Source organism: Physeter macrocephalus, chromosome 11 (genome assembly GCF_002837175.3).
Source record: "Physeter macrocephalus isolate SW-GA chromosome 11, ASM283717v5, whole genome shotgun sequence".
Taxonomy (NCBI): domain Eukaryota; kingdom Metazoa; phylum Chordata; class Mammalia; order Artiodactyla; family Physeteridae; genus Physeter; species Physeter macrocephalus.
The window spans coordinates 47,324,371-47,341,992 of record NC_041224.1 but is presented as its reverse complement, the minus strand read 5'-3'; positions in this window follow the sequence as shown (position 1 = coordinate 47,341,992).

Sequence of the window (17,622 nt, the reverse complement as noted above, 5' to 3'; positions counted from 1 at the left end):
GAAATTGAAGGACCTCAGCAACATATACACACCAATAGGAACATATAGGAACTGACAGAGTACTTATGAACTGGATTCAGTGAGTACTAGATCCATGTGTAAGTATATAAAGTTAGATAGGGAAGAATTTATTGCTATTGAAGCAATCTTCTATGATATTGAATTTAACACCTGGCAAAGATCATGGGAGACAGTATTAACACAACTTTACAGTGATTCTTGGAGGCTTGGAAAATGTTATGGTCTATATCAAGTAGAAATAGTATAGCACACAGTAGAAAAAGGGTTTGTAAGTCTCAAAGAAGTGGGTGTACTAGAGTAGATATACTATATAAAGCCAAGGAACTGACCAGCCAAAAAATTTTCCATGGGAAAACACATCATTTATCAATGAGATAAGTAATGCAGTGGTGAGTTTCCCAATGGCATCACTGAGTATCTCAGTGATGACTATCTTCTATAGGCCAGAGATGTTACAGAACTAGGCTCCAATAACAATAGCAATAATAGAATCCCCAAACAATTAAGGTGAGGTAGTAGCATTGAACTATCAAAAACAAAGTGGGTGAAACTATCATAATAAGCTGCAATGGTGGGGTGGCAGCCATGAGGCAACTCAGAGAGAGCTATAGAGATGATTAAGAGAATGCAGTTCCTAGAGGCAAGATAGATGCACACCCCTCCACAGATACTGTTTAACTTACATAAGAAAAAAAATTATGGATATGTGATCAGAGAATTGAGGACAGCTTCCCCAGTAAGAAGATAAATCTCTTGCCTAGTTTCTGGACCAGAGCCAATACTTAAATCCAGAACCCAGTGACTGAAGGAGAGGTCAGGTCTCCATGAGGTGTGGACCCCACTACTATGACAAATGAATATGGTAATGATTCCCATAGACCTCCAACAAAGGGCCTTACTTGTATAACCATACACTGGGGAAAAGAGAATATCCAGATATTTTGAGGACTGTGAGACACAGTCTGAGTTGGCATCGATACTAAGCGAACTGAACCCTCTTTCAGAGTAGGAGCATATGAGAGCAGGTACTAAATGTACTTAGCTCAGCTATGAATCTCAGTGTGTCCAGTGGATCCCTGGACTCACCCAGTGGTAATTCCTTCAGTCTTAATGCATAACTGGAATGAACACATATGGTAGCTGGCAGAACCTCCGCATTTATTCCTGGGCCTGTGGGATTAGAGCTATCATAGTGGGGAAGGCGAGTAAATAAAAATCATTATCACATCTTGGGGAGCGCAAAGTTTAGTATTACCCTTAAAGATTTAAGTGATGGCTATCTCCATCATATCCATGTTCAGCTCACCTCATTTAGTTCACTAGATTTTCCCCTACAAAACCCAGATCGATCCTAGTGGATGACAGTGAACTACCACAAATTCAAAAAGTAGTCATCCCAGTTGCAGCTGGTGTGCAGATGTGATATCTTTGCTAGAGTAGATTAACATAGCCTCTGATACATGGTATATGGTCATTGAACCAGCAAATTTATTCTTTTCTATCCTTAAAAGGAAAATGGTTCAGATGCAGTTCAAATTCAGGAGGGGCAAACAAGCATGTACAATCTTGTCCCTGGGCAGTGTTTTCCCATCATGAACCACCATGTACCACCATTTTCTCACCATGTACCAGGACCTAGACCATCTGCTTATTCTGAACATCACATTGGTCCACTACATTGATGATATCCTGTTAATTGGATCTAGTGAGCAAAAAGTAACAAGAAGTTGAACAAGAAGGCCTTGAAAAAATACATGAGTTCCAAAGATAGATTAACCTTATCATGGTTCAGAGGCTCAAACCAGTGTAGTTTTCAGAAGTAGTCTAGAGGATACCCTGCTATTCCTTCCAAAGGAAAAAATAAATCAATGTCTCTCACATCCAAAGTGTGGTAGTCTCTTCTGGTTCTGGAAGTAATATAATCCATACTTGAGAGTACTACTCTGACTCATATGCTATATGAAAGACTGACATAGTTCAGACGCTATGAAAAGAGACATCCATGGTGAAAAACTTACCTTGTGGAATTTATGATGAACCCCAACAGGATAATGTTGACCCCTGGATTCTGGAGAAAGGTCATGACATCTGCAGAGGAGACCTATATACTATTTTTAAAAAATTCTCAATCTGCAACTGGGTCCAAATATGTATGGAGCACTTGAGCATGTGGCATCACTTGATCATGCTGCCAGAACTACCTATCATGAGCTGAGTTCTGTCTCACTCACCAAATCATAAGATTGGGTGAACCCAATAGCAATCCACTGAAAAATGGAAATGGTATATCTGGGATTATCAGACAGGACTAGGGTCACAGGGCACAAGTAAGCTGCATGACATAGACTTTGGACATTCACTACTATTCACCAATGTCTCTCCCTCAGGGTGTGGGTATATGTACGTGTCCGTGTGCGAGTGTGTTTACTTCCCTGTTGGAAGATATTCCTTGTTAGTGGCTAAGAGAAGAAGAAAAAAATATCTGAACTTAGTGCATGGACAGGTTGTCTAGTATGTGGGTATCTCAATATGTGGATAGTCCACGAAAATGGACTACTGCTATACTATCCCACTCAACATGGCACTGAAAGACAGCAGTGAGGGAAAATCCTCCCAACAGGTAGAATTTGGGGTAGGTTACCTGATCATCCACTTTGTGTGGAAAGAGAAGTGGCCCATGGTAAGAATATACATGGACTCATGAGCAGTGGTGAATTGCTTGCCTGATTTCACAGGACCCTGCAAGAAGAAAAATTGGAAGATCAGGTTCAAAGAAACCTACAGAAGAGGCATGTGGGTGGATTTGAGGGAAAGAGCTCAAAGTGTGAAATTTTTTGAGTTGCATGTTATGGCCACCAGAGAGTATTCACTATGGAAGTAGCAATAAATAAGCAAGTAAACAATGGTTTGACCAAATGTGGTTGAGATAGAGATTATGCATGGACTCAACAGCATGGGCTCCTACTCACCAACATTGAGCTTGGTACTACTGCTGATGAATGCCTAACCCTCCAGCAAGAGAGATCAATGCTGAGTACCTGATACAACGTCTTTCAAGAATATCGACTAGTCACTTGGTAGCGATTGATTACATTGAACTTCTACTCTGGAAAGGGCAGTGCTGCACTTACTGGAATCAACACAATTCCAGATATAAATTTGCCTTTCTCACCCACATAATTTCATCTTTGACCAAGGGGACTACTTTACAGTAGTGGTTGTACAGCAGTGTGCTCCTTACCATGGACTCCACTAGTTCTATGACATACCACATCAAAACCCAGAAACTTCCAGCCTAATAATTTTAATAATAATAGCCTTTGAAAACACATTTGAAGTGCCAGCTTAAAAATGATACCCTGATGGAGTGGGGTACCATACTTAAGAATGCAGTATATATTCTAAATCCATGACCATCACATGGTATTTTGCCCCCAGTAGATAGAATACATGGGTCTGGAAACCAAGAAGTGGCCCTACTTATTATCACTCTCAATGTCCCAGTTGGAATATTTGTACTTCCCATCCCTACAACTTAGGTTTCTCTGATTATAGAGCACCTGACTCCAAGAGTGGGACTGCTTCTATTAGGACACACAGTGAAAGAACCATGAAGTTTTAAAATATGGTTTCCATTCGGTCTCTTTAAACTTATGGCAGGAGGAATTGACTCTGATCATTAGGAGAATGTAGGGCCAAAATTACATCATGTAAACAAGGAGGAACACATCTGGCACCCAGAAAAGCCACTGAGGAAACTCTTCACAATCGCCTGCCAGATTTGATGGTAAATGGATAAGAATGGCAAGATGACTGAGGTCTCAGATCATTCAGGGATGATAATCTGGGTCACCCCAGGAGGTAAGACAGCTAGACCAGCAGAAGTGTTAGCCATTGGTAGGAGACATCTAAAATGCGAGGTGTAGGAGGAAGATGATGGGTCGTGGTCTTGAGGGCAGTTGTGATTACTAGGGCTCTAGCTCATTCCAATAACTTTGTTCATGTAAGTTTCCCCGGGATAATAGACCAGCAAGCTATCCCAGATGGTTAACTTGAGATGTGAAGCAAGAGTGTCTGAGAGGCACACAGGGCAGACTATGATGGATGCTAGAGCGTGATACCTTCAGGACCAAGGTACACATCCCCTGAGTCAACACCTGGAATGGCCCTCAGCTGAAGGGAGTCTTGGTTCCTGGATTGGCACAGACACCAGTTCACAGGTTTCCACATTGTCCCTAAATATGCCCTAGTTTTGATCTTCAGGTTATGTGACTCCAGGTCTACAAAATATATTTTCTTTATTGTCACAATATATCGTAAGTAGCAGAGACAGCTAATGGGTAACAAATATTAATAATAGTAGTTGCCATTTAATATTTGCTTGCTCTGTTCCAGGCACTACGCTGAGTATTTTAAAAGTTATCTCATTAAATCATGGAAACAATCCTCTAAAAAATGTACTATACTATTCCTGCTATAGAGAGGAGGAAACCATGGCCTGGCATAATTCAGTACCTTGCCTAACACCACAATTCTAGAAAGTGGTAGTGCCTACATCTGAATACAGAATATGAAATTCCAAAGCCTTCACATTATATAACTTTTTTATATAGATAATTGGCAAAATATAAGAAGTAATACTTACGTCAGGGAGACCATAATTTGAATTTAAACTGCCTGATTATCCATTTAAATATACTACTGAATGTATGAAATATAGATGTAGTAAATATTCTACTGAAAAGGCATTGTATTGATATATTGTACAGAAGTTAAGAAATTAATTCTTGATGGATCTTCATTAGAAATTGCATCTCTTAGATTCTTCATGTCCTAGCTGTGTCCAAATATGGAACACTATTCTAAATGAAAGGTTTCCTAGCATCTGATAGAGCTCTCAGCCAAATGGTCTGAGCCTTGGAACTGAGGGGCCCAGAAATGCCTAGCCCTAAATATACAAAGTTGTAAAGTGTACATTTTTGGTTCCCAACAACTTGGCCTCATCTTTGTTCACCTTTTCTGCCCCACTCTCTCGAGGCCTCAAGTAGGCCATTACTCAGGTCTTAGCTGATCTACCACAACTTTCAGGAAAGAATCTGATGACTATAGATGTTACTAACTGATGCAACCTAACTTATGTACTTTTCTTGGATGTTTGGAAGAATTTTAGACTCACAATTAAAGCATCAGTATTATGGGGGTAGAAGGATAAGGATTGTATTGTTTTTTGTTTCCATTTTTCCAAACAAAGAACTTCATGGCCCTGAAATCTTACCAAATAAATAAAAAGTCCTTTGTTACTTCTAACACACCTAACTTATTTTTCTTTAAACTATTTTTTTTATTGTCTACATGTTCAACTTAAATCATTTACACAATAAAAAGAAAACTACAAAAAACTTACAATTTTTGCAAGAGGGTATGAGGTAAGAAAGATATGTACATATATCATTACTGAAAAGTTTTAAAAATAAAAGACTCAAATTTTATTACATAACACTTAGGTGACTCCAATAAACCCCTTATAAACAAATATGAATATCCCAATTGAAGCTAGAGTTCTGTCACCAATTTCATGGCCAGCAGACGGCAAAGCAGTCCCCTGTCCTCCTGCTCTGCAATTAAACTCCCTAATCTTTTGTTGGGTTCTCCTGAAAGCTCTATCATTCTTTATTTATTCTTTATTCATGGTCTCGCTTTCATAGATGAGTCTGTGGATACATGAAATAGTTATCTACATGTTTAGAATAATTTAAAACATTCCAAATAACTAAGGAAATGAGACAAAAACAGGCATGTTTTAATAGAGAGATGGACAAAAAAAATTTAGAAAAAGAAAAGAATTGAAGGAAGAAGGAAGGGAGGAAGGAAGGGGGAAAGGAAGGAGAATTGGGTTAAGGTGAGGAGGCAGAGATACTCAGAGTTGTCATGGCTTGTTTACCTTCTGGACAAGATGGTCTGTTCTCCCTTTACGTGTTCTTCCCCAATTAAGTAATCCCTACGTCATTACCCTGCTTAGGGATAGTGCTCAGAATCAGAAAGAATCGTGAATATGGTCTCAGACATTTTAGCCCAATTCTTTCCCTGATTTCCATATCATGACAGTTCCAGAGATCTCCACCAAACTGGAGATGCAGGGGTATTACAGTGTTACACGTCTGTACCTAGGAGAGCTCCTTTTAAAAACAGAGGACAGAGTGATCATGCTGTCATTGTTTTCAAAAAAGGTCCAGTTATGCATCAATATAAGCAAGTTAATACTTAAAAAGCAAGTAAATCAATGGATTGATACTTGTTTTACAAAGATATTTAGCACAATTTTCCAGAAAACAAAAAGCTAGTTCTCTAGAGAATTTAACATTGATATTAGCTTGCAGATACTTTGAAAACCTATATGGTGCATAAATTAAGGAATATCTGAACACATAGTCAGAAATAATCCTCTCTCTAGCTTGTATTTGGGTTGTGTTTGTATTCAACAGTTAAAAAAAAAAGAAAGAAAAAGAAAACAGGTTTTATATTGCATAATAAACAAAGCACAAATCCTGTTTGCCAAAGAAGAAATCTATAAATTTAATGGCAAAATAGGTGAAGCATGAGGAATTACAGTTTTAATTTAAGACTATTGCCCTGCCCTGCTATCTTTAGGAATTGTTTGGACTAATGATTAATTAATTATTTTTGTATTTTTATCCTTGAATTTCTTACCAGGCTATTATTTCAGGCAGGAACCAGAAAGATTACCTAATATTTTTTAACAATTAAGCAGTACTTGTTAATCAGAATTTGTTGACAGTTTTCCAAGACTGTAATTGAGGTTGCATAACCTTGCCTTCATTGATAAATGCAAATGGAACCATAGTGTTCAGGTGAGAAATATCTGATCACAATTTCGAGGGAAGGTACTTATTCAACAGATTCCAAAATACTGAACAATATGCTGATATTAAGAAACAGCTCAATTTATCCTCTAATGTTCTACTCACACAAAGCATGGTACCTGCCTATGTCTTCTCTCCATAATAAGGCTCCAAGCCTCTTCTTTGAAGGACAATTCTTTTTAACCCCAGTACTTGCAAGGTGTTTTACACAGAATAGGCTACTAGTGAAGATGAAAAAGTAAAAGATATATTCAAGAGGAATCTATTGAGAAATTTAGATTTGAAGTCAAAATTTTTAAAAATACTAACAATGTGAAGATATCAGCCCTTTATTCATTCACCCAACAAATATTTATTGAACACTAGCTATGTGTTGTGACCTGTACCAAGTTGGGGTGCACAATGGTGGGGAAAACACCAACAGTCTCTGACCTCTGTAAGATCAGAATAAACAGGGAGAATTAATTAAGCAAGCAATAAAAAATAGTAATTTCTTTCCAACCCACTTCCACCAAAAAAGTGACTCCTTGATGCCTACTCCATGAAATTCAGACCTCCCCACAGCCCCACTCCTCACCATACATTCTCTGCCAACATATCTCTTTACCTTTTGCTTGAATAGAATGTACTTTCATTTCCTCCTCATTAGACCGTTACTGTTGCAATGGGGAGTCTTATAATTCATTCCTTCCACCTGTAATTCATACTTAGCCCACATTCACATTCACGACTTTGGCAGCCTACCCTTAATTCGCTCTTTGTATAATAATTTGTGTTTAAGTTTCCCTCTCCCAATAGATGTAAGAGCTTTTGATGGCAAGTTCTCTACTTATCATTTTCACATTCCTTCTGTAGAGCCTACCAAACTGCCCAAAGCCTTCTTAAATAGCAGCAAAACCAGCTTGCTGTCCTCCCCTCATTACTTTGTTATTTCCTCTTGACCCACAACATTCACTCTGCCTGGAATATTCTCTCTGATCAATAATCATAATCTATATCATCCCCTCTTTTTGAGAGGAGATACCAAGAAAAACTCTTTTAGCTATTATCTTTTATCGTTAATAATCTCAAAAACAGGAAATTGCTGTATCGTATCACATCAGAACCATTTTCACTTACTAGTTCTTTCTTTCCTCTGCAAATAATATATGTAAGCATTCTACCAGTTTTGCAGTGAGGATAAAAATGGCACAAGCCTTGCACTCAAGGAGCTCACAGTCCTGTGAAGAATAGAAGAGAAAAGCACTTGAAATTCAGACCTGACTAGATGGTGAGGGAGAGAGGGTTCAGAAAAGCCAAGTCGTCTGTCCTCTGCACAGGTCACTACACATTAAAACCACACAGACACATCTTGTCTGAAATTCACCTTGCTTCATTTCTGCAAAAGCTGCTCACAGCCCTGTAATTAACCCAGAAGGAATCCCCTAGACTACAAATGTTGTATAGCTTGTCTAAGGACAAAGGCAGCCGCTCAAGAGGCAGGATATACATCTCTCAATCAGGAAGATACAAGAGCTGTCCCTCAGGCAGCCTAAGGCATATAGCAAGAAGAGAAAATGTAAACACAGTCACCTCGGTGTGCTGAGATTTCTGAAATGTGCATTTTGTGGACATGTTTCGAACCCAAGCTTGACTTTCTCCTGTTGTCTGTGACACTCCTGCCCCACCTTTTTCCAGAGCCACCTGCTGAGACCTCAGGACACACAGACTAATTTCAGTAGTGATCTAAGTAAAGTGTAATGAAGATAAACCTGCTGGTACTCAGAAATATGAAAAGTGTACTGTCTTTCAGGCATGGAGTTAATGTTCTAGTTTCCCTTCAGGAGAATGCTGGCTTTGAATTGCTTTTCTGGGAAAAGAGATGGATTTTGCATAACAGTAATTTCTTTTCTATCTCTCTTTATGACCAATTTTTTTCCTCACAAAGATAATGTGTTGAGATCTAGGTCTCTGATCTTGGGACATAATAGTTCTCTCAGTGTTAATAATCAATCTACAAAGGGGTTAACTTACATTCCAAAGGTCATTTCTACTACCTCCCAAACCAAATAACTAGGATCCTAATTATCCAGACAGCCATCTCTCGTCACTGACATTGTGCTATTTAACTAAATAGAAAATGACAATTCATCCAACGTTTCTACTTATCAATTTCAAATAATGAAAAAGTATTAAATAAAGACCAATTATGATAAGCATAAATTAATATTTTATAATATAGAAAGTGCTAAGGGGAAGCCTTGAGAATCTTCCATGCCATCACAATGAATATATATCATTTTGTACAATATTGCAAACATAAGATATCTTAATGTTTAAATAGTATTATCACCTATAAATATCTATTATATCTATCCTGGTTCTAAAGATACTGCAACAAATTAGTTAATTGTTCGCTAGTGTTTGAATTCTCGATGAAAAGGAGGTCACAGTATCTCTCCATTAGATTACAGATTGCTTGGTTTTATCACTCATTAATATTCACAGACATATAGTAACACATTTTTTGCAAGAAAATATGAACAGGCTTTATTTTTTGGTCAATTTTCAGTTGATATTAAGCACTACAGTAAATCATCTGTCCTCAAGTCATTTTAGATAAATGAACTAAGAGCTGGAGTTCACAATGAAAAGGGAGACAATATGTGGATTAACTGAAAAACAATTTAAAAATAGGCATCCAGAAATTGTAAGTACTTTGACAAGTACTCTCTTGGTACTCCTATAGCTTTTTAAAAACCATATCTAGAGTCTTATAATTCTAATTACATTTGACATTTGAAATTTGTGTCACATCTTGTAGACTTTTAAAAATTTCTGCTTTCTAAGGGACAACTTTTCCATTTTCATGGAAGAAAGCTTTATATTCCAAACACAAAAATCAGTAAATAATAGCTTGTGGGTAGGGCCGGAAGGGCAGACAACTGGAACTGACTATGAGAGAAATTAATCCAGGCTTATAGGGCCAAGGGAAGGTAAGAGGAAGGTAATATAAAAGCCAGTAACTCTCAAGGAAAACTTGCAAAGCCAGGCTCAAGTTTTCTCTCCATAGATTCTAGAGTTGGCCACACTTTGCCGCTCCTAATTGAAATTCCTTCCTGTCACCATCATTATTGAGAAATTTAGAGATTTCAAGATCAATCAAAGAATTCAGTGCAGGTTTTACTCAGACTCTTCATTCACTCTTTTGGGGGAAATTTTTCTCCAGTATGAAATGTCCCAAGTAAAAACAGCTGTCTATAATCAGCCATACTGCCTCCCATCTTGGAATAAACAGATACTCTAAGAATTCCTTCTAGAAAACTGAAAAAGACCACTGGGAATTCCCTGGACATTTTAATATAATTATGTGGATTGCTGAATCCATTGGGAGCTGGATGCCATAAAGCAGAAGCCAGGATGGTAAAGTTGGGTGTACCGCAGGGCTAAACAGGAGAGAGGTAGACTACATCCTAGATTATTAGCTGAAGTTAAAAGGGGAAGATTAAGATCAAAGGAAATGAAGGGGGACATGGGGCACAGAGCCAATGAGGAAAGTACTGTTACTAGAAACACCAAACTGAAAAAGTAGTACTTAGTCTCTGAACCCCTGATCAAGAACAGGAAGACACAACACAGGGAGTTGATCTGGACTTATACTGTGACATGGTTCTGACCTCAATAAAGTCAGGCAGGCAACTCCCCTGTTTTTAACTGTTTGTATCCACCTCTCTTGAAGCTACACTTCTTCTGCCTTTCAGTGTTTATGCTCATGAGCTGCACAGGTACTAGATCCTGACATTCACCTTAGAGTTACTGAGTGCCTCCTAAACTCAGACCTCTAAACAATGAGAATAAATCAGGGTCACTGGTCATAGGCTAATCTCTCTTCTTGTTCTCAGGACTATTTTACAGTGGTAGACTCTTCATGAAACCCATACCTTCTATAATATAGAAAATAACTAGTATTTGCTGCCTCTTGATACCATGGAAAACACACATAAGAATGTGAGAATCTCAGGGCCTTTGATTTCAAAAAAATTTGGGTGTCCAAAGCTATTCCAATTTGTTCTAAATGTAATTGCTGAAGAAATTACTATCTTAAGTCACAGTAGAGGTTTGAATTTTTCCTTCTGACTTTACTTTTTTGCTGTTATTTCCTACTTTGTATACCAGCCTCTCTCCTTCCCTTACTAGTCTTTTTCTCTAATAACTGATATTACAGAATTCAAATTAAATATAAAAGCAAACAAATTTACTGAGCACTCACCTTTTATATACAAGTTAGTGAGCAAGACGAACATAATTACAATTAAGAGTAGCCAGTATTCCTTGGACACTTAATCTATATTATCTCATTTAATCTTCATGAAAACTCTATGAAGCAATACTCTTTATGGTGCCATTATTTTCTAGTTGAAAAGTTAAGATGCAGAAATTTTAAGTAACTTGTCAAAGTTTACACAGATACTTAATGGGTTTATAGTCTTGCTAGGAACTTTTTTTTTTCAAGTTACATGCAACAAAATAGGTTTAAACTATAGGTCAAGACCAAAGGTGAAATATTATGAGAAAGTATATGATGCATTAGTAAATGAATGATGCAAATAATTTAGTACTATGGAATTGTATAAAATTTCAGTATTCGAAAACTCTGAGTAATCTGTTTAATTGGGGCAGAGACTGGGTCAGGAACCAGAAGGTAAAGCTGAAAAAGGCAATCTGGGATGTGCTTGGGAAACGTGTCTTTTTTCCAAACTAAGTAGTCGAGGCTTCATTTCATATACAATGTGGTGTCCTTGAAAGTTTCTGAGCAGGGAGTGAGTGACATGTGCCATGGTCAAGGCATTTTTTAGGACAACGAATCTGGCAGTAGTATGCAGAACAGATGCTCAGAGGAGAGGCTTATCACAGACAGAACTGGAAGATTAGAGCAGTATTCTGGTCATAAAGGGATAAGAACTTGAAGGTGGTGACAATAGGGGAAGGAATGAATACATGGCTGGAAATGATTTAGAGAAGAGAAAAGAAGATTTGATGTGTAATTGAATATGGGTCATGAGGAAGTATAAGGCAGTGACAATGACTTGAGATTTGAGCCTAAGAGACTGAGGAAAAATCAGGAAAAGGAGCTGTTTGGGGGAAACCAGAGGAGGTGAATCTCTTGACTTTGGTGGGACACCTTAGTGTAATTCCTCTCAATGAGGCAGTACAGGCCACTAAATAAATTCAGCTCACCAAGACAGAGAGTAGACAGAGAGGATCAAGAGAACACTCCAACTCAAGGCCAAGTGGAGGAAAACAGCTATTGATGTTATGTGTTTATTGTAACCTGTTGTATTTATTCATCAAGCTTTATCTGTCTCATTATTTACTATTTGAAAAAAATGTTCTTCACCTACTGTCCAGGAATATTGTGACACTTGATAAGGTATTTAACATGGTCTTCTAATCCTATGGATTGCTTTCTAAGAAGTAACTAGAATTGAATTTTAATTTTTACATATATGAAATTAATTTACATATTTTGCTTCACGCCAATCAACCCTTTTGAAAATTAAGAAAGAAATATAAATTCTCCTATGTTTTCCCTTCAGCCATGAGAGAGCACCACAATCCCCTTCTTTCTAGCATGTTCTCATGAGTATGCCCATCCAGAAGGGAAGACAGCTGGAAAGAGAGAGAGTAAAACTATTCAAATGACTAAGTAGAGTATGTACACTCACTTTATTTTTAAAACCTCTCAACAAAACTGTTCTATGAACAACTCAAAGTCATTCTAAGTATCCAAATATCATTTGTTTCTTGTACAAAATGGCAGCATTTCAATGTCTATCAAAGCTGCAGCAAATATTTTATGACTCACAAATACAGGCCCTTATACAAAATATGCAGTTGCGTGGAATATGAATAAGACAATACTTATCATTGCCTAATTGTTTGAAGGAAAACAAGCTGTCGGACTTCTTAAAAGTCCTAAAAGGATTCGTACCAGTTTTTCAGCTTATCAAGCAGGTAGATGATATTTATAAGCCTCTAGCCTCAGGAGAAGCAAATTAGAATCAAGTAATTCTGTAGCTACATTTCAAATGGAGTCAAACCTACAGAGTTGGCATTACATAGATTCTGTAGAATTCTGAGAACTGAGTCTTTAGGCGCATCAAATAAGTCTTTCATTACAGATGAGGAAACCAAAGCTAGGAAATGACAGCCCGAGATTACCCAGCCAGCTGGAGGCTGAAATTGGATTCGACCAATACCAGTATTTTCTCCTAGATAGCAAAAAGCAATGGACTCTCGTTAGAATGTGTGCACTTATTCTCTATCGCTATCTGATTAGCAATTTTTACTAAGTAGTTCTGGTAAACAAAGCAGTTGTTTAGGTTTTCTCAGATATGTGCCACTTGACAATGACATGATGCAAATCACGTTTGCTCTTCTCCCGGTTTTTCTAGGATCAAGTCAACGGTGTCCTATCTTAGAAACACGCCTCAGTGATAGTGCCTAAGTCATCAATTCTTCCAACCTGTCAGTACGATAGAAATGGTCATCCCTTTCTGACAGCTTTTCTTTTTCTTTTCTTTTTTTCCCCTTAGCTATAATAAGCCTGGAAAAGATACTTCTAGAGTAGGTTATTTCAAACTTCTACAATACATAAAACAAAATATTTCCATGCAAAACACTTTTTGTCTACCAACAAGACATGTTGCACCCAGATTTTCAAGAGCCAGAATGCTCAGGAAAAAAAAAAAGTGTTTTATGTAGGAATTGGGCCAGTGGAGATTGTCTATTGGGAATAGAGACAGACCAAAGATGAGCTTGTAAAAGTCTAAGGGAAACAAGAAACTATTTTAGAGAGAAACCCATCTTCTCTGATTACTTTTTTTAATATTTTGAGAATCCTGACAATTTTGACAAAAAAATTGTTGACAAAAGTTGTTGACAAAAAACTCAACAATTTTTAATGTTGAGTTTATTTCTTACTAACCAGCATTTATATCCACCAAATACTTTAATTCTCTATATAGAAAAAATAATACAAAATATTCTTCCATATCAAGATTACAATAATTTGTATATGCTGAGGCTAAACTATACAATATAACTAGGATATGCAAAAGATAGGAAACATATATACTTCTTGGATCATTTTCCCAAGAGAAAGAGAAATGATTGTGTGTCTTCATTTCTACTTCTCCTCTGGAGGACTTCTGATCTTGAGGCTAGAATACCACCTGTCCTCCTAACTCTGCCTTAAAAGACAAGTTGAGCAAGCACTGCTGTGGCATCGTTATCTCCATAGAGATTACAGAACTGGGAGCTCAGTCTTCTGCCTGCTCAAAAGCTACAGACTGAGAGGGCTATTAATAAACCCGCCCCCCTTTTTTTAAGCTAGAAGGGAATCAGAGCTTAGCCATCCAAGCACAGAAAATTTAAGATCCAGAAGGATTTGTAACAACAGCAGTAACAACAACAGATACAAATGCCTTGATTTTACAATTATTGTCTGAATGATATTTCAAATGTATGGTATCAAACAAGTTGATATTAGGTATAAACCATAATGTCATTAGAAAGTGACCTTCTATCTGTAAAAGTGTGTTTTAGAAATAAATTTGGCATGTATTTTTCAATCCTCAAAATTTCTGGCTGAAAATTTTTTTCTTGTGGGAAGATGATTCTCACATTTCAAAGATTCTGGAGAAAGTTTTTCCATAGTAAAGAGAATAGGTTAGAAAGAAGGAATAACAGGTGATGGTATTAAAAGTGGAAGACAATGTACAGGTGGCAGAATGCCTCAGAAAACTCACAGTAGGTGTACGAACTGCATTAACCGAGTAGGTCAATAGAAATGAAAGTGCATGGAGTACTGGGAAAAAGATATTTTCATACCAAAAATGTACTGATATTCAAAATCACAGATTTGCCCTAAATCAGCTAAGACACAAAGTCTACTCTCTTCTCAACTGACCCTTACACACACACACACACACACACACACACACACACACACACACACACACACATACTTCATATAATCTGTCTTTGAAAAGGGAATCACCACAGTTGTCATCTGTTTACAATGTTCCATGGGCTTTGAAGCAAGTAGGTCCGTGTATCACACACTTACTTTATTGCTTCAAAGACTAGCAACCACAGAAAGGGGTTAGATGGCCTAGAAAGGGAAACACTTTACTTTGTTAATAATAGGCACATGGAAAGTGGATTCTCTAGGCTTATCTAACATGTTTACCTCATATTTCATGGGGGCATGGATTTATTGAATCACTTGCTAATGACAATTTCTGGAAGAAGTTACCAAGTCTCTATAGTCTAACAACTAATAATCAGATGCTAGGAAATAAACCATACTTGCTTATCCGCTTTCAAATCCAAGTCCACAATTCTATTAAAATTACTTTCTCAAAAGAGTTCTACTGTAGTATGAAAAGGTAACTTTGTAAAGGAAAAGTTCAAATATTCTTTTAAATTATCTTAGTTTATTCATTAGCTTGAAAAATAATCATTTAATGGACTCAGTAAAATTATTGTTGTATTGTTGCTATAGTGTTTCATCTACAGATATTATAATGCTCCCCATATTATAAGATGTCAACACAGAAGAAATACACAACTTTTCCCACACCTTACTAATGAACATAAATTCAACTCTTTGTCCATCTTCCAGATCACTCTTCCGGCCCAGGAATTGCCGGTAGTTGCTTACCATGTTTTGATATTGTTATTATAGTAACGTGTAGAATTTCGAAACAACTGATTTCCTCATTTTGCTATATGGCCCAAGTCAGTGCTCCAGACAGCTACGATTTGGCAAAAATGAGATTTTAGTTTTAAAAGAGCAGGGTGGTGATTTACAATATGCATACTTTATAATTTAAATCCCATTTATTTCTATTCCATTTGTACTTTTAAATCATAATAAAGTAGGACCAATAATTAAAAATCAGTGTCCTAGAGCTTTGGCAGGAACCCTCTGTATTAACAAAACACTTAAAAATCTATAAAGTACTTTGATATATAAAAAAAGTAGCAAACTTGATCATTCTCTTGTTCCTCTCTTCTAGTAAAGCTCATTGAATTTAAATACACATATGTATAATGCACTACCAATTTCACCGACTTCTTTGAAAATACTGTATTGAAGTGTAAAAGATGTCAAGATTATTTTTAAAGCACTACATTTATTATTAATTCAAAATGAAATAAACTTACATTCTTAGTTTTTTAAAGAAATGCAAAGTATTTTCGAAAACTCATTTTATGTGTGGTACCCACCCACCTCTTTCCTTTTTTCCTTGAAAATCCTAATGAGGAAAAGTGACTTTTGAGCTTTGTCATCTCAGCCTAGGTACTAAAGGCAGCCAACATTACTACTGTTGCCATATCTGTCTTTCTCTTTATTATACAAGTATATCGATGATGTAATTGCAGAAGTTAGGGTTTACTCAAGCTGTTGGAGCAAGGGAATTTTTTTAGATTGCCTCCTTCAGCAGGATAGAACAATTGTAAAACAGAACCAAGTACACAATTTAAGCAGTTCATCTCTGGAAAGCAAATCTGCAGGATCTTCATCTTGAAGGACTGATCAACAGCTCGAAATGCAAAACCATTGGTCAAGCTCAATTTGCTCCAGACTGGATGCTGAGCTGGAAAAACACCTGGGTGACAACAATGCTAGCCTATGACACCTTGGCTTTTAACCCCTTCCAAGAAACCCTCAACTTTTCTATTTAGCCCTAATTTTCCCCCCAAATCTCAAGGGATTAGAAAATGTCCCAGCCTTTTATCGCAGCCTTGTTGTTTCCTAAGCAGATCTTCTCCCGAAAGTTGAGCAGAAACTAAGCAATCATTTATCATTCTGCATTTAAAATAAAACAATACCTGAGAAGTCTATGATCCTCAGCAGAACCAACCATATTATAAACGCAGGGGAGCTGAGCGTTTAAAAATCCATCTACTACACTAGAACCCCCCTGGTTGTGATTCAAAGTGCAGACAAAAAGAATTGACCAGAAAAGACAGACACAAAAATCACAGGCAGATGAGGCAGCGCACACCGGGAAAAGAGAACATACCTGAGGGATTCTCCTTTTTAAAAAAATGCGCACACCAGCTGGGCTGTTCCTCCCCTCCTTCTGGAGCGTCTGTGTTTTCCTTTCAGGAACACCACTTGCAATCCCCTTTCTAGTCTCCTTTCCTTTTTTTCGGCCACAAATAGTTGAAGTGGAGGCTGCGTCCTAGCGATCTGACTCAAGTGCAGTCAGGCATGCCTGTGGTCTGCAACGGTGTCTGTTCTTGTCAATTCTCTCGTGCTCCCCGGGCAGCCTGCAAAGCAATTTTACAACTTAGCTGCTGGCGCCAAACTGCCTTTCACTCTCCTCATTGCCACATTCCTTCAGCAGCTCGTTTCTCATCTCTGTGTCTAGGAAAGCCAGAGGGGTTGTCTCCCGTGCGCTGACGAGCGCCCAGGTTCATCGAGTGAGGGCGAGGAGCAGAGCGGCTGAGTGCGTGCTGGGAACTTCCCAAGCGCTGCCGCGGCCGCTGCTTGGGGGAATGCAGCACAGCCACCGTGCTGCCCCAGCCTCCTCCACGCAGAGCGCCTCGGTTCCCTGTGCCGCTGCCGCTTCACCGAGCAGCTCCTCCGGGCTGAGCCACAGCCCTTGCTCGCAGGAGATGCGCTGTGGCCGCTGCCAGGTGTGGCCGTCACCACCGCACTGAC